Raw genomic sequence first — 17,316 nt, 5'->3', positions numbered from 1 at the left:
TCGATAGAGGTGTACAAGGTGATTAGAGGCTGCTATTTTCATGTTCCAGGACATGTGCATAATAATCGATAATTACATAATAAATGTACTCTGGCTTCTGAGAGAGAGAAAACAACCTGCGCTTTTTTGAAATTACACCCTCTCACCTTAAGTGTAAATCCCTCACGAGTGAACTTTTGTGTGCTTCGTGTTGGGAACGCGGCAGCGCCTGGATCGGGACTTGAAGCCGGGACTCTCCGTCGGAGGCGGAGCTGATAACCGATCGGGGAAGACAGCGAGGAAGGAGGGATCACCGCGGAGGAAGCAGGTCAAGGACAGAGTAGTCATTCAACCTCCGGTGGGCGCTCTGGAGCCGCATTTCCCCGGAGCCTGGATAGCTCAGCCGGTAGAGCATCAGACTTTTAATCTGAGGGTCCAGGTTTCAAATCCCTGTTCAGGCGTTGACTTTTATATCGTGAGTTTGACCCGTTGCTTTCCGCCTCAACGACTTCTGGAACGCGCTTCGTAAGCTTCTGCCTGTCTCGTCCTTTTGTTATCGTTGGTCGCCCCCGAGATTTCCTCGGCATTGGAGTCCCGGAGTCAGAGAGTCGGAGACATAAGCAACTACAGAAACAAGCCGGGATGATAGAGAGTCGTCGTTATAGAGAAGTTCACATGACGTAGCCAGGCCCATCAGCTCACGGGTCATCGTCATACACAGGTTCACATGACGTAAACTGGCCCATCGGCTCACGAGTCATCCTCATACACAGGTTCACATGACGTAGACTGGCCCATCGGCTCACGAATCATCGTCATACACAGGTTCACATGACGTAGACTGGCCCATCGGCTCACGGGTTATCGTCATACACAGGTGCACATGACGTAGTTAGGCTCTTCAGCTGAACGGGCTCTTGCGATGCCACATTGGAGTCAGGCCCATCCGCCGGCGTTTGCCCCCCGCGATCTTCTGAAAGTTTCCAATCAACGCCCCTGTCCACGTGTCTTTTAAATGTCTGTCATTGCCGTTCCGCCTACCCCGTCGTGGTTCCACTCTCCATTCCCATTTCGACACGTCGGCCCACGGCCTCCCCTCCTGCTCCACTCCTCTCCACGATGAGGTCACTCTCAGGTCGGAGGAGCAATGGCCTCCAACCTGACGATATGAACAGTGATTTTTTTCCAACTCCTTCCCCCTCCCGCCACACACACACCCCCAGCCGCAACACGGGCGATGCCAACAGGCTGAATAAGCTGATTCCAAAGGCGGGCTCTGTTATAGGAGTCAAACTGGACACACTGGAGGTTGTGGCAGAACAAAAGTACCCTCGGGAAAATCCCGGCAATTCTGGACGATATTTGCCACCCCCTGCATTCCACCTTGGCTGAACAGAGGAGCACTTTTAGTGATAGACGGAGACAACTGCGCTGCTCCAAACAGCGCTATATAACGTCATTCTTACCCCCGGCCATTGGGTTCCATAATGAGTCAACCTCTAGCCGGGGAAATGATGACTCCCCTCCCCTGCCAGAGGCTCAGCAACCGCTTCCCTCGCCCCCCACAGTAGCCTGGGGTACATTTCATCCGGTCCCGGAGACTTATCGACTTGATGCTTTCCAAAAGCTCCAGCACATCCTCTTCCTTAATATCTACATGCTCAAGCTTTTCAGTCCGTGTAGGTCATCCCTACAATCCCCAAGATCCTTTTCCGTAGTGAATACCAAAGCAAAGCATTCATTAAGTACCTCTGCTATCTCCACCGGTTCCATACAGACGTTTCCGTTGTCACACTTGATTAGTCCTATTCTCTCACGTCTTATCCTCTTGCTCTTCACATACTTGTAGAATGCCTTGGGGATTTCCTTAATCCTGTCCGCCAAGGCCTTCTCATGGTCCCTTCTGGCTTTCCTAATTTCATTCTTAAACTACTTCTAGAACTCTTCATTACCTAGTTTTTTGAAACTTTTGTAAGCTTATCTTTTCTTCTTGACTAGATTTTCAACAGCTTTGGTACACCACGGTTCCTATACCCTACCATCCTTTCCCTGTCTCATTGGAACGTACCTATGCAGAACGCCATGCAAATATCCCCTGACCATTTGCCATATTTCTGCCGTACATTTCCTTGAGAACATCTGTTCCCAATTTATGTTTCCAAGTTCCTGCCTGATAGCTTCATATTTCTCCTTACTCCAATTAAACACTTCCATAATTTGCCGGGTCCTACCCTTCTCCAATGCTATGGTAAAGGAGATAGCATTGTGATCACTATCTCCAAAATGCTCTTCCACTGAGAGACCTGACACCTGACCAGATTCATTTCTCAGTACCAGATCAAGTACAGCCTCTCCTCTTGTAGGCTTATCTACATATTGTGTCAGGAAACCTTCCTGAAGACACCTATCAAACTCCACCCCATCTAAACCCCTCGCTCTAGGGAGATGCCAATCAATATTTGGGAAATTAAAACCTCCCACCACGACAGCCCTGTTATTATTACACCTTTCCAAAATCTATCTCCCTATCTGCTCCTCGATGTCCCTGTTACTATTGGGTGGTCTATAAAAAACACCCAGTAGATTTATTGATCCCTACCCGTTTCTAATTTCCAGTCACAGAGACTCCGTAGACAATCCCTCCATGACTTCCTCCTTTTCTGCAGCCGTGACACTATCTCTGATCAACAGCGCCACGCCTCCATCTCTTTTGCCTCCCTCTCTGTCCTTTCTGAAACATCTAAAGCCTGACACTCTAAGTAACCATTCCAGCCCCTGAGCCATCCAAGTCTCCGTAATGCCCACAACATCATTTCTCCAAGTACTGATCCATGCTCTAAACTCATCCACTTTGTTCATAATGCTTCTTGCATTAAAATAGACACATCTCAAACTATCGGTCTGAGCGCGTCCCTTCTCTATCACCTACCTATCCTCCCTTTTGCACTGTCTCCAAGCTTTCTCTATTTGTGAGCCGACCTCCCTTTCCTCCGACACTTCAGTTCGGTTCCCATCCCCCAACAATTCTAGTTTAAACTCTCCGCAGTAACCTTACCAAACCTCCCCGCCAGGATATTGGTCCCCCTGTGATTCAAGTACAACACGTCCTTTTTGTACAGATCACACCTGCCCCAAAAGAGGTCCAATGATCCAGAAATCTGAATCCCTGCCCCCTGCTCCAATCCCTCAGCCACGCATTTATCTTCCACCTCAATCTATCCCTATACTCACTGTCACGTGGCACAGGCGGTAATCCCGAGATTACTATCTTCTCAACTTCTTTCCTAACTCCCTGGAGTCTGTTTTCAGGACCTCCTCCCTTTTCCTGCCTATGTTGTTGGTACCACCATGTACCACGAGCTCTGGCTGTTCTCCTTCCCACTCTGGATATCACGGACGCGATCAGGAGCATTCCGGACCCTGGCATCTGGGAGGCAGACTACCCTCCGCGTTTTTTTCCTGCGTCCACAGAATCGCCTGTCTGACCCCCTAACTATAGAGTCCTCTATCACTACTGCCTTCCTCTTCCTTTCCCTACCCTCCTGAGCCACAGGACCAGACTCTGTGCCAGTTGCTTCCCCGAGTTAGGCCGTCCCCCCTCCCTACAGTACTTAAACAGGAGTACTTATTGTTAAGGGGGACAGCCACTGGGGTACTCTCCAGTATCTGACACTTGCCTTTCCCTCTTCTGACTGTTACCCACTAACTCTCCAGTAGGGGGCAACGGATCTGGGAGCAGTCGGTCACTCGGCGTCGGGACAGGAGCGATAACTGGAGAGTGATCCGGTTAAGTAGTGCAGATGCGCGGGTCAACCTCTCGAGGGCGCTGGCTGCTGGACAGGGCCTGGGTAGCTCAGCTGGTAGAGCGTCAGACTTTTAACCTGAGGGTCAAGGGTTCAAGACCCCGTCCAGGCGCTGACTTTTCGTCGGTTTATACTTGTGGTCAGTGCCGGAGACGCGTTTCATCTTGTTCAGATCGGATTTTATTGATGGTTTTCAGAGATATATCCACCAGGAAAAGTAATTTCATAATTTTAGTTTTATGAAATTGGCAATCGTCGCGAGTTAATGAAGGGCGCCGGGGAGTGAATTGTATCTGAGTAAGGTTTGCAGTCACTGACTGACATGGTGTGAAATTAGTTCGTTTTGGGAAACAGCAAAGATATAAAGTTACAAATGAAATCAAGAGCACAATTTTCTTTTAAAAAAAGGGAATAACGGAGGTCCCTCGGCATTTTTGTGCGGGTTACTCAGTAGTGGGCGCCACAACACTTTAAAATTCCCGCCGCTGCCCGCAAGGAGTTTGTACGTTCTCCCCGTGACCGCGTGGGTTTCCTCCGGGTGCTCCGGTGTCCCCCCGCGGCCCAAAGACGGACCGGTTAGTCGTTGTGAATTGTCCCGCGATTAGGCGAGGGTTAACTCGGGAGATTGCTAGGCGGCTCTGCTGGAAGGGCCGGGAGGGTCGAGATCGCGCTGTATCTCCATAAATGAAAGAGTGTTGCTCTGTCAGAGAGAGAGAGAGAGAGTGGGGGGGAGAGAGAGAAAGACAGACAACCAGACCGACAGAGAGAGAGAGAGAGAGAGAGAGAGAGAGACGGACAGACAGACACACACACACACACACACACACAGCATAGCACAGACACACACACACACACACACACACACCATAGCACAGAGACACACACACACACACACACAGCACAGCCACACACACACACACACACACACACACAGCATAGCACAGACACACACACACACACACACACCATAGCACAGAGACACACACACACACACCATAGCACAGAGACACACACACACACACACACACACACACACACACACACACAGAGCACAGCCACACACACACACACACACACACACACAATAGCACAGACACACACACACACACACACACACACACCATAGCACAGAGACACACACACACACACACACACACACACACACACACCATAGCACAGACACACTCTCTCTCACACACACACACACAGAGTCATATATATATATATATATATACACACACACACACACACACACACCATAGCACAGACACACTCTCACACACACACACACACACACACAGTCATATATATATACACACACACACAACACAGACTCATACCACACACAGCAGGGCACAGACACACACATACACACACCGCACACACACACCGTCACACCGAACACACGTGGTGCAGCGGGATACAGTACACGTGACGTAGTCTGACAATACAGAGCCCTGCATCTACGTAGAGCCCGGATAGCTCAGTCGGTAGAGCATCAGACTTTTAATCTGAGGGTCCAGGGTTCAAGTCCCTGTTCGGGCGCTCACTTTATATCGCAGCTTCGTTCAGCCTTGTATTGTTAAAAAGATGCTAATTAACCTACTATTCAACATTTTAGATGCTGCTACTGAACTATCATTTCAGTCATCTGGTGGTGTTAAACTCGAAACAGAGAGAAACAGTTGAAAGTCTGATCCCAGAAAGTCTTGGTAGCTCCTTAATGGAACATTAAGTTCTCAACCTGAGAGGTCGGGATTCAACTGCCTGTTTGGCTGTTCTGTCATATTAAATTCCCTCTCAGCAATGGAGGTAATTCTCTGAATATTTCAGACGGATTTTTAAATGCACTTAAATATTCTAAAAACTATGCCATCCTTTATTTAAGTTATATTCCTGCGTTCACCAGCAACTTTGATGTGTGTTGCTTGAATTTCCAGCATCTGCAGAATTCCTCGTGTTTACACATAAAAGTTGCTGGTGAACGCAGCAGGCCAGGCAGCATCTCCAGGAAGAGGTGCAGTCGACGTTTCAGGCCGAGACCCTTCGTCAGGACTAACTGAAGGAAGAGTTAGTAAGAGATTTGAAAGTGGGAGGGGGAGGGGGAGATCCGAAATGATAGGAGAAGACAGGAGGGGGAACGATGGAGCCAAGAGTTGATTGGCAAAAGAGATATGAGAGGATCATGGGACAGGAGGTCCGGGGAGAAAGAAAAGGGGGAGGGGGGAAGCCCAGAGGATGTTGAAGGAGTATAGTGAGAGAGACAGAGGGAGAAGAAGGAGAGAGAGAAAAAGAATATATATAATAAATAAATAAATAAATAAGTAAATAATGAATTGGGGAGGAGGGGCATTAATGGAACTTAGAGAAGTCGATGTTCATGCCATCAGGTTGGAGCCTACCCAGACGGAATATGTGTTGTTCCTCCAACCTTAACAGTAGAGGAGGCCGTGGATACTGTTCCTGTATGGGAATTCCAGCAACTTCCGTCAATCACGTCCCGCCGTTTCCCTTCTGAATGTCTGACCTGCTGAGTTCCTCCAGCACTTTGTGTGTGTGTGTGTTGCTCCGGATTTCCAGCATCTGCAGACTTTCTCGTTTTCTTGTTTAATACACGTATCCCTCACCGCCCACCCCCCCCCCAACACACAAGCACACACACACACACACACACACACACACTTCTAAATGCTGTTTATCTGGTGCTCTGTGCCTGCGAGTATGTTTGATTCTTTGCACCTCTCCACACACGTACTTGTGCATCCAACAATGAACTCAACTCTGATTTCACAAATTCAGAGGCAGCTTCCTGATGCCGTTATTTGAAAACTTTAAATAACCTCTAGTGAAACATACATATTAAATATATATATATATATATATATAAAAATACACACACACACACACACACACACACACACACACACACCGTCACTACGAACACACGTGGGCGGGATACACCCGGCGTAGTCTGACAATACAGCGCCTTGTATCTACGTAGAGCCCGGATAGCTCAGTCGGTAGAGCATCAGACTTTTAATCTGAGGGTCCAGGGTTCAAGTCCCTGTTCGGGCGCTGAATTTATATCGCAGCTTTGTTCCTCTATCTCCAGAACAGGACAGCCTTGTACAGTATTGTTAAAAAGATGCTACTTAACTGACTAATTCAACATTTTAGGTACTGCTACTGAACTATCATTTCAGTCATCTGATGGTGTTTCTCAGGCAATAAGCCCGAAATTCAAAAGAGAAATAGTTGAAAGTCTGATCCTACAAAGTCCTTCCTGGTAGCTCCTTAATGGAACATTAAGTTCTCAACCTGAGAGGTCGGGATTCAACTGCCTGTTTGGCTGCTCTGTCATATTAAATTCCTTCTCAGCAATGGAGGTAATTCTCTGAATGTTTCAGACGGACTTTTAAATGCACTTAAATATTCTAAAAAATGTGCCATCCTTTATTTAAGTTATATTCCTAAAGCTAATTAACTAATTCATAATTTTTTATAATTTATTTTTGATTGACATTCGGCATCATACAAACATTTACATAAGATCTATTTCAGATACTGTATATATCATATATTCATGTTTGCCACAAAACTTCAACGTACCATTTATCTGAGATACACACTATTAGAAAAAAGTACGAACAGAAGGAAAACTATGTACAAGTAGGGAGTGATCTTTTTTTTACAACATAATCATTGATTTGTGAGAATAAAATCAGGCCTATGGTGTTATGCCCCACAACGCCCTACAAGACATTTTGAAATGTGAAGTATCCTCAGAAAGGAAGACCGTATATTTTGGGTATACACCTCAAGAATGGCTGAAAAGTGATAGATATTTAATGAACATACTACTGGTGGCTGGTAAAAAGACCCTTACCAGGAAGTGGTAATCACAGGACAGCCCAACTTTAAACGCAGGGATGGAAATTACAATGGATATTTACAAAATGGAGAAGGTAACAGCATCTGTCAATCATAAATTAGAACAATTTGATTCATATGGGGAAAATGGTTTGACTGATTCATAATTTTAAGGCTAATTATTGAAAGGTGTTCACCCCCTCCCCGCCACTTCTCATTTCCTCACCTACCCATCACCTCCCTCTGGTGCTCCTCCCCCTCTTTCCCTTTTCTCTCCTGTCCTATCAGATTCCTATTTCTTCAGCCCTTTATGTCTTCCACCAATCACCTCCCACTTCTCATTTCATCTCTCCCCCCCCCACCCACCTTACCCCTCACCTGGTCTCACCTACCACCCCCCCACTTTCTTATTCTGGCTTCTTCCGCCCTGTATTTCCATTCCTACAGAAGGGCTTCGGACTGAAACACCTCTCCACAGATGCTGCCTAACCTGCTACGGCCTTCCAGCGTCTCAGTACAGCTGATTGGCTGAGCCACACTGTCACGTGCCTTTCGTACCGGAATCGCCGAGTCTGCCTCCTCTCTCCACCGACCCGCTGAGGATTTCCATCATTGCAAAGTTCATAATAATTTTCTATGATTATCAGAGCACACACGTGTGACTGCACACAACCCCGAGATTCCCTGTCCTGCGGGCGTACTCAGCGAATCTATAGAACAGTGACTGTAAACAGGCTCAATGGACAACAGACGGTGCAAATGCAGATATAAATGAACAACAAATAATAAGGAGATAAACAAGACCTTAAATGAGTGTAGTTATCCCCTTTTCTTCAAGAGCCTGGTGGTTGCGGGGTAGTAACTGTTGGTGCGGGTCCTGAGGCTCCTGTACCTTCCCCCAGATGGCAGCAGTGAGCAGAGAGCGCGGCCTGGGTGGTGAGGGTCTTTGATGTTCGCTGCTTTTCTATGGCGATATTTCATGTCGAAGTGCTGAATGGTTGGGAGGGTTTTACCCGGGATGTACTGGGCTGAATCCACTACCTTCTGTCGGATTTTCCGCTCAAAGGCATTGGTGTTCCCATACCAGGCCGTAAAGCAGCCAGCCACCCGCACTTTCCACCGCACATCTGCAAAAGTTTGCCGAAGTTTTAACCGATATGCTGAATCTTCCCGCAGACTCCCGAGGAAGTCGAGACACTGTCGGGCTTTCTTTGCAATCACGTTTACATGATGGGGCCGGAACAGGTCCCCTGAGATAGTGACACCCGGGAATTTAATAGGTTTAAATTCTGTAAACTCGAGGAATTCTGCCGATGCTGGAAATTGAAGCAACACACGTCAAAGTTGCTGGTGAATGCAGCAGGCCAGGCAGCATCTATAGGAAGAGATACAGTCGATGTTTCGGGCCGAGACCCTTCGTCAGGACTAACTGAAAGAAGAGTGAGTAAGAGATTTGAGAGGGGGAGGGGGAGGGATGGAGCTAAGTGCTGGACAGGTGATTGGCAAAAGGGTTATGAGAGGATCATGGGACAGGAGGCCCAGGGAGAAAAAAAAAGTGGGAGGGGGGAAAACCCAGAGGATGGACAAGGGGTATAGTGAGAAGGACAGAGGGAAAAAAGGAGAGAGAGAGAAAGAATGTACATAATAAATAAATAAATAATGGATGGGGGAGGAGGGGCATTAGCGGAAGTTAGAGAAATCAATGTTCATGCCATCAGGTTGGAGGCTACCCAGACGGAGTATAAGGTGTTGTTCCTCCAACCTGAGTGTGACTTCATCTTTACAGTAGAGGAGGCCGTGGATACTGTTCCTGTTTGGGAATTCCAGCAGCTTCCGTCGATCACGTCCCGCTGTTTTCCTTCTGACTGTCTGACCTGCTGACTTCCTCCAGCATTGTGTGTGTGTGTGTGTGTTGCTCCGGATTTCCAGCATCTGCAGACTTTCTCGTATTCGTGTTTAATACACGTGTCCCCCCCCCCCCCCACACACACACACACACAGTCACTACAAACACGCGTACATACCTATTAATATATATATATATATATATATATATATATATATATATATATATATACACATATATATATATATATATATATATATATATGCAAACAAATACATTAATACACACACGCACACAGCACAGACACACACACACACACACACACACACACACACACACACACACAGACCGTCACTACGAACACACGTGGGCGGGACAATACAGTAGTCTGACAATACAGAGCCCTACATCTCCACGTAGAGCCCGGATAGCTCAGTCGGTAGAGCATCAGACTTTTAATCTGAGGGTCCAGGGTTCAAGTCCCTGTTCGGGCGCTGAATTTATATCGCAGCTTTGTTCCTCTACCTCCAGAACAGGACAGCCTTATATAGTATTGTTAAAAAGATGCTACTATTCAACATTTTAGCTGTTGCTACTGAACTATCATTTCACTCATTTGATGGAGTTTCTCAGGCAATAAGCCAGAAATTCAAGAGAGAAACGGTTGAAAGTCTGATCCCACAAAGTCCTGGTGGCTCCTTAATGGAACATTAAGTTCTCAACCTGAGAGGTCGGGATTCAACTGCCTGTTTGGCTGTTCTGTCATATTAAATTCCCTCTCAGCAATGGAGGTAATTCTCTGAATATTTCGGACGGATTTCTAAATGCACTTAAATATTCTAAAAAAAATGTGCCATCCTTTATTTGTTATATTCCTAAAGCTAATTAACTAATTCATAATATTTTATAATTTATTTTTATTGACATTTGGCATCATACAAACATTTACATAAGATCTATTTCAGATACTGTATATATCATATATTCATGTTTGCCACAAAACTTCAACGTAGCATTTATCTGAGATACACACTATTAGAAAAAAGTACGAACAAAAGGAAAACTATGTACAAGTAGGGAGTGATCTTTTTTTAACAACATAATCATTGATTTGTGAGAATAAAATCAGGCCTATGGTGTTATGCCCCACAACGCCCGACAAGGCATTTTGAAATGTGAAGTACCCTTAGAAAGTATTTTGGGTATACACCTCAAGAATGGCTGAAAAGTGATAGATATTTAATGAACATACTGCTGGTGGCTGGTAAAAGGACCATTACCAGGAAGTGGCAATCACAGGACAGCCCAACTTTAAACGCAGGGATGGAAATTTCAATGGATATTTACAAAATGGAGAAGGTAACAGCATCTGTCAATCATAAATTGGAACAATTTGATTCATATGGGGAAAATGGTTTGACCGATTCATAATTTCGAGGCAAATTATTGAAAGGTGTTCACCTTCCCCCCTTCTCATCTCCTCACCTACCCATCACCTCCCTCTCCTTCCCCCTCCTTCCCTTTCCTCTCCTGTCCTATAAGATGCCTTCTTCTTCAGCCCTTTGCGTCTTCTACCAATCACCTTCCACTTCTCATTTCAACCCCACCCACCTTGCCCCTCACCTGGTCTCACCTATCACCTGCCAAATGGTACTCGCTACCACCCCCCACCTTTCTTATTCTGGCTTCTTCCGCCCTGTATTTCCATTCCTGCAGAAGGGCTTCGGACTGAAACACCTCTCCACAGATGCTGCCTAACCTGCTACGTCCTTCCAGCGTCTCAGTACAGCTGATTGGCTGAGCCACACTGTCACGTGCCTTTCGTACCGGAATCGCCGAGTCTGCCTCCTCTCTCCACCGACCCGCTGAGGATTTCCATCATTGCAAAGTTCATAATAATTTTCTATGATTATCAGAGCACACACGTGTGACTGCACACAACCCCGAGATTCCCTGTCCTGCGGGCGTACTCAGCGAATCTATAGAACAGTGACTGTAAACAGGCTCAATGGACAACAGACGGTGCAAATGCAGATATAAATGAACAACAATAAATAAGGAGTTAAACGAGACCATAAATGAGTGTAGTTATCTCCTTTTCTTCAAGAGCCTGGTGGTTGCGGGGTAGTAACTGTTCCTGAACCTGGTGGTGTGGGTCCTGAGGCTCCTGTACCTCCTTCCTGATGGTTGAGTGGTAATAACTGTTCCTGAACCTGGTGGTGTGGATCCTGAGGCTCCTGTACCTCCTTCCTGATGTTTGAGGGGTAATAACTGTTCCTGAACCTGGTAGTGTGAGTCCTGAGGCTCCTGTAATCCCCCACCAGATGGCAGCAGTGAGCAAAGAGCAAAAAGCCTGGGTGGTGAGGACCTTTGATGTTCGCTGATTTTCTACGACAACGTTTCACGTAGACATGCTGAATGGTTGGGAGGGTTTTACCCGGGATGTTCTGGGCTGCATCCACTACCTTCTGTCGGATTTTCCGCTCAAAGGCATTGGGGTTCCCATACCAGGCCGTAAAGCAGCCAGCCACCCGCACTTTCCACCGCACATCTACAGAAGTTTGCCGAAGTTTTGGCCAGCATGCTGAATCTCTCCGCAGACTCCCCAAGGAAGTCGAGGCACTGTCGGGCTTTCTTTGCAATCACGTTTACATGATGGGTCCGGGACAGGTCCCCCTGAGACAGTGACCCCCGGGAATTTAACAGGTTTAAATTCTGCTCCTGGCTGGGAATTCCAGCAGCCTCCGTCGTTCGCGTCCCGCCGCTTCCCTTCGTGACCACTTCAGAGAGACACCTTCCGTCCAGGGGCTCTGAAACGCACCCCCCACCCATACCGTCCCGAGGCGCCGGCCGCCGTCAGTTAGTTACGAAAGCAGCGTTAGCTTTCAATCCTCAGACTCCCGAACCGGCGTGGACAACTTCACCCGACTCAACAATCCCATTCCACAACTTACCGGCTCACTTTCAAGGACTCTAACATTCTCAACCTTACCTACTACTGACTTACCATTATTATTATTTTGATTATTATTATTGTTTTCTTTATATATTTGCACCATTTGTTAACTTCCGCGCTTTGGCTGCTGGCCTATCTGTGTGTCTGCGTAGTTTTCGCATCGGTCCCTTTGTACTCCTTTGCGCCCACTGTGAATGCCTGCGAGAAAATGACTCACGGGTGGTCGCGCTTGGTGACACCTGTGGACTTTGACAATAAAATCTGCCCTGGACTTCAGATCGCTGTGTCCGGCCAACGGCACACCTGGGCGCCGAAGGCTCGGAGTCCGTTTAAACCGCGGCCCTTTGCCCCGGTGTACTCGGAGCCGGCTTTCAACGCCGCTCTCGCCTGTGCCCCTTCTCTGCAGCTGAGTCACATTCCGACTGCCCCGCGCCGAAGCGGCTCGATCGCTTCGTTCTGCTGAAGCAGGAACGAGCTTAACGGGGCGGACGGAGCCCCTACACTCCATCTGCCGAAAGCGGGGCCTCCCGGTGGCCAGACATTTTCAATTCCCCGTCCCCCATCCCCGTGTCGACATGCTGGTCTTGTGCCAAGATGAGGCCGGCTGAGGGAGGAACAACGCACACAAAATGCCGGCGGAACGCGGCAGGCCAGGCCGCGTCCACAGGAAGAAGCACAGTCGGCGTTTCGTCAGGAACTACACCTTATTTTCCGTCTGGGCAGCCCCCAACCTGATGGCGTGAAAATCGATTTCACCTTCCTGTTAAAAAAAAAGCCCTCCCCCTCCCCCCTTCTTCTATTCCCCACCCTGGAGATTCTTACCTCCTCTCACCTGCCTCTCACCCCTCCCTGTCGCGCCTCCTCCTTCCCTTTCTCCTCTGGTCCACACTCCTCTCCGATCAGATTCCTTCCTCTTCACCTCTCCACCTTTCCCGCCCAGCTGGCTTCACCTGTCACCCTCCAGCTACCCTCCCTCCCCATTCCCCGGCTTTTTAAAAAATATATATTCTGGCGTTTCCCCTTCTCCCTTTCTAGTCTTTTTTTTAAAGACTCTCGGCCCGAAACTTCGACTGTTTACTCTTTTCCACAGATGCTGTCTGACCCGCTGAGTTCCTCCAGCACTTTGTGTGTGTGTGTGTGTGTGTGTGTGTGTGTGTGTGTGTGTGTGTGTGTGTGTAGCTCCGGATTTCCAGCGTCTGCAGACTTTCTCGTTTTCGTGTTTAATACATGTGTTCCCCCCCCCCACACACACACACACTTCTTAAACGCTGTTTATCTGGTGCTCTGTGCCTGCGATAAATTATTTCTTTGCAACCTCTCCACACACGTTCTTGTGCATCTGACAATGAACTCAACTTTGACTTTAAAAATTCAGAGAGAGCTGTCTGATGCCGCTATTTCAAAACTTAAAATAACCTCCCGTGAAACATACCTAGTAAAAAAAATATATATATAACCAATTTCCCTCGGGATCAATAAAGTATGACTATGACTATACACACACACACACACACACACACACAGTCATATATATACACATACACATACACACACACACACACACACACACACACACACACAGACACACACACAAAACACAGCCACACACACACACACAGTCATATATATACACATACACATACACACACACACACACACACACACACACAGTCATATATATACACATACACATATACACACACACACACATACACACACACACACACTCACACAGAGTCATATATATATACACACACACACACAACACAGACTCATACCACACACAGCAGGGCACAGACACACACATATACACACACCGCACACACACACCGTCACACCGAACACACGTGGTGCAGCGGGATACAGTACACGTGACGTAGTCTGACAATACAGAGCCCTGCATCTACGTAGAGCCCGGATAGCTCAGTCGGTAGAGCATCAGACTTTTAATCTGAGGGTCCAGGGTTCAAGTCCCTGTTCGGGCGCTCACTTTATATCGCAGCTTCGTTCAGCCTTGTATTGTTAAAAAGATGCTAATTAACCTACTATTCAACATTTTAGGTACTGCTACTGAACTATCATTTCAGTCCTCTGATGGAATTTCTCAGGCAATAAGCTGGAAATTCAAGAGAGAAACGGTTGAAAGTCTGTTCACACGAAGTCTTGGAACATTAAGGGTCGCGCTTGGTGACATCTGTGGACCTTGACAATAAATCTGCCCTGAATTTCAGACCGCTGTGTCCGGCCAACGGCAAACCTGGGCGCCAAAGGCTCGGAGTCCCTTTAAACAGCGGCCCTTTGCCCCGGTGTACTCGGAGCCGCTCTCGCCTGCGCCTCTTCCCTGCAACCGAGTTACATTCTGACCGCTCCGCGGCGAAGTGGCTCGTTCCCTTCGTTCTGCTGAAGCAAGAGCGAGCTTAACGGAGCGGAAGGAGCACCTCCGCTCCATCTGCCGAAAGCGGGGCTTCACGGCCCGGTGGCCAGACATTTTCAATTCCCCGACCCCTGTTTACTCTTTTCCACAGATGCTGTCTGACCTGCTGAGTTCCTTCAGCACTTTGTGTGTGTGTGTTGCTCCGGATTTCCAGCATCTGCAGACTCTCTCGTATTCGTGTTTAATACATGTGTTCACCTCCTCCCACCCCCCCCCCCCAAACACACACACACACACACACACACACACACACACACTTCTAATTGCTGTTTATCTGATGCTCTGTGCCTGCGAGTAAATTATATCTTTCCACCTCTCCACACACGTACTTGTGCATCTGACAATGAACTCAACTTTGACTTTAAAAATTCGGGGGGAGCTTTCTGATGCCGTTATTCCAAAACTTAAAATAACCTCCTGTGAAACATACCTATTTTTAAAAACACACCCACACAGGGTGATTGATAAGTTCGTGGGCTAAGGTAGCAGGAGATGAATTATTAACTTCAAACTTTCTGCATTTTCATTCAAAGAGTTGAACTGCCTGTGCATGTAACGAGAGCTGTATAACTCATCTCCTTCTACCCAGGGCCACGAACTTATCAATCACTCCTGCTGTGGACACTTTCTGGAGGTCCAAGATCCGTATGCTCCACGACCGCTGGACTAAGTGTGTACACGTAGGAGAGGACTATGTTGAAAAATAGATGTGCTAGGTTTTCTAAAATTGACTCCTCCTACCTTAGGCCACGGACTTATCAATCACCCCTCGTGCATGTCCATGGGACCTGAGAAACTTTGAACGTCTGCAGCTCTGATTTTGGCATTGAAGCATGAAGAATATTTTTAACATGAGAAGACTTTTTTTTTAATTTCAAAGTGAATTGGAGCCGTTTGCGTGCCTTTTTTCGTGACGGTATCGATGCACGCGGCACATGATAGATCTAATAATATAATCTCATAAACGCAATTACATTAAAAAAACATAGTACTTTCTTATTACTAAACATCATTAAAAACGGCCTTAGATGCGATCTTGCAGTTGAAATTGGCGTGGGTATACAACCTTGCGACATAAATTCAGCGCCCGAACAGGGACTTGAACCCTGGACCCTCAGATTAAAAGTCTGATGCTCTACCGACTGAGCTATCCGGGCTCTGAGGTACCAGCGGCCCCGTACGCCCTCTGCTGCCTGACTACCCCACTACACCGCCTGTGGCCCAAGCCAGAACTCGAGTCAGTTTAATATCACTGGCACATGCCGTGAATGTAGCGGCAGCAGGACCACGCAGTGCGTGATAATTATAGAGAGAAAAAAATAAATCGATCAATTACAGTGAGGTAGTGTTCATGGGTTCATTGTCCGAGTAAAGAAATACAGTAGAATATGCGAAAAATTAGGAACGAATGAGGTGTCACAAACACGAGAAAATCCTGCAGATGCTGGAGCTCCGAGCAACACCGACAAAATGCCGGAAGAACTCAGCAGGCCAGGCAGCATCCGTGGAAACGAGTAGGCAGTTGACGTCTTGGGCCGAGACCTTGTCAGTCCTGATGAAGGGTCGCGGCCCGAAACGTCGACTGTTCGCCCTTTTCCGTAGACACCGCCTGGCCGGCTGAGTTCCTCCGGCATTTTGTTGGTGTGTGTGTGTGTGTGTGTGTGTGTGTGTGTGTGTGTGTGTGTGTGTGTGTGTGTGTGTGTGTGTGTGTGTATGTGTGTTGCAGTGAGGTTTACGGGAAGACGTTGTTTCCTGCCCATTATAGCTGCCTGCTCCGTCTCCAGGTCAGCTGCAGGGTCGGCAGCCGGGCGGTGGGGGGGGGGGGGGCACCGCTCATTGTCGAGTCGCTCCCTTGACCCATAAATAAAGAGTGAACAGTTCAAGAGGAAGAAGCTGTAAAGTCGGCTGCAATGGTATTTCTCTGGAGTAAAGGGGGACTACAGAGGCGTGAGAGAGACGTAGGCTGGAATTGAGTGGAAGGGGACACCAGCAGGGACGATGGCGGAGCAGCAATGGCAGGGGCCAAATGTGTGCCCTCAGGTATCCGCGCCTCCTCATCGACGGTAACAGAGAGAGGACGAGGGTACAAAGAGGAGAGGGGATGGGCGATCCGGAAGGTGCAGGGCGGATATGTCCCAAAAATATTCTAAAGGGAGGATGACACGACCTTGGCTGACGAAGGAAGCCAACAGAAAAGAAAAAGAGAGGGTCTTATAATAAAGCAACTCTGTTAGAGGGAACTTGGGGAATTTTTTTTTAAAAAACTGACAGAGGCACAAGGCATCACCACAGCCTTACCAAAATCCATTTGTCACTTCACAGTTCATTTCCTGACTGATCAAGATCCACCCTCCTCCATAATCTATGGTAACCTTCCTCTCTAACTTTGGTCAGCAGGGACAGGACAGGACAGGCCAAGTGGCTGGTT

At 47.6% G+C, this 17,316-nt stretch overlaps 7 non-coding genes across 7 annotated transcripts; 6 read left to right on the top strand and 1 right to left on the bottom strand.

Moving 5' to 3' along the window:
• The first annotated feature begins 367 nt into the window (after positions 1-367).
• trnak-uuu (transfer RNA lysine (anticodon UUU)) lies at positions 368-440 on the top strand. Its single transcript has one exon. It is a non-coding gene; the product is annotated as a tRNA-Lys (tRNA).
• Positions 441-3,821: 3,381 nt separating this feature from the next.
• trnak-uuu (transfer RNA lysine (anticodon UUU)) lies at positions 3,822-3,894 on the top strand. Its single transcript has one exon. It is a non-coding gene; the product is annotated as a tRNA-Lys (tRNA).
• A 1,360-nt stretch (positions 3,895-5,254) lies between these two features.
• Positions 5,255-5,327, top strand: trnak-uuu (transfer RNA lysine (anticodon UUU)). The gene has a single exon. It is a non-coding gene; the product is annotated as a tRNA-Lys (tRNA).
• A 1,457-nt stretch (positions 5,328-6,784) lies between these two features.
• Positions 6,785-6,857, top strand: trnak-uuu (transfer RNA lysine (anticodon UUU)). The gene has a single exon. It is a non-coding gene; the product is annotated as a tRNA-Lys (tRNA).
• A 3,062-nt stretch (positions 6,858-9,919) lies between these two features.
• trnak-uuu (transfer RNA lysine (anticodon UUU)) lies at positions 9,920-9,992 on the top strand. The gene has a single exon. It is a non-coding gene; the product is annotated as a tRNA-Lys (tRNA).
• A 4,374-nt stretch (positions 9,993-14,366) lies between these two features.
• trnak-uuu (transfer RNA lysine (anticodon UUU)) lies at positions 14,367-14,439 on the top strand. Its single transcript has one exon. It is a non-coding gene; the product is annotated as a tRNA-Lys (tRNA).
• A 1,533-nt stretch (positions 14,440-15,972) lies between these two features.
• Positions 15,973-16,045, bottom strand: trnak-uuu (transfer RNA lysine (anticodon UUU)). Its single transcript has one exon. It is a non-coding gene; the product is annotated as a tRNA-Lys (tRNA).
• Between the last annotated feature and the right edge of the window lie 1,271 nt (positions 16,046-17,316).

This window comes from Mobula birostris, chromosome 13 (genome assembly GCF_030028105.1).
Source record: "Mobula birostris isolate sMobBir1 chromosome 13, sMobBir1.hap1, whole genome shotgun sequence".
Classification (NCBI taxonomy): Eukaryota; Metazoa; Chordata; class Chondrichthyes; order Myliobatiformes; family Myliobatidae; genus Mobula; species Mobula birostris.
This window is presented reverse-complemented; position numbering and strand designations above follow the sequence as displayed.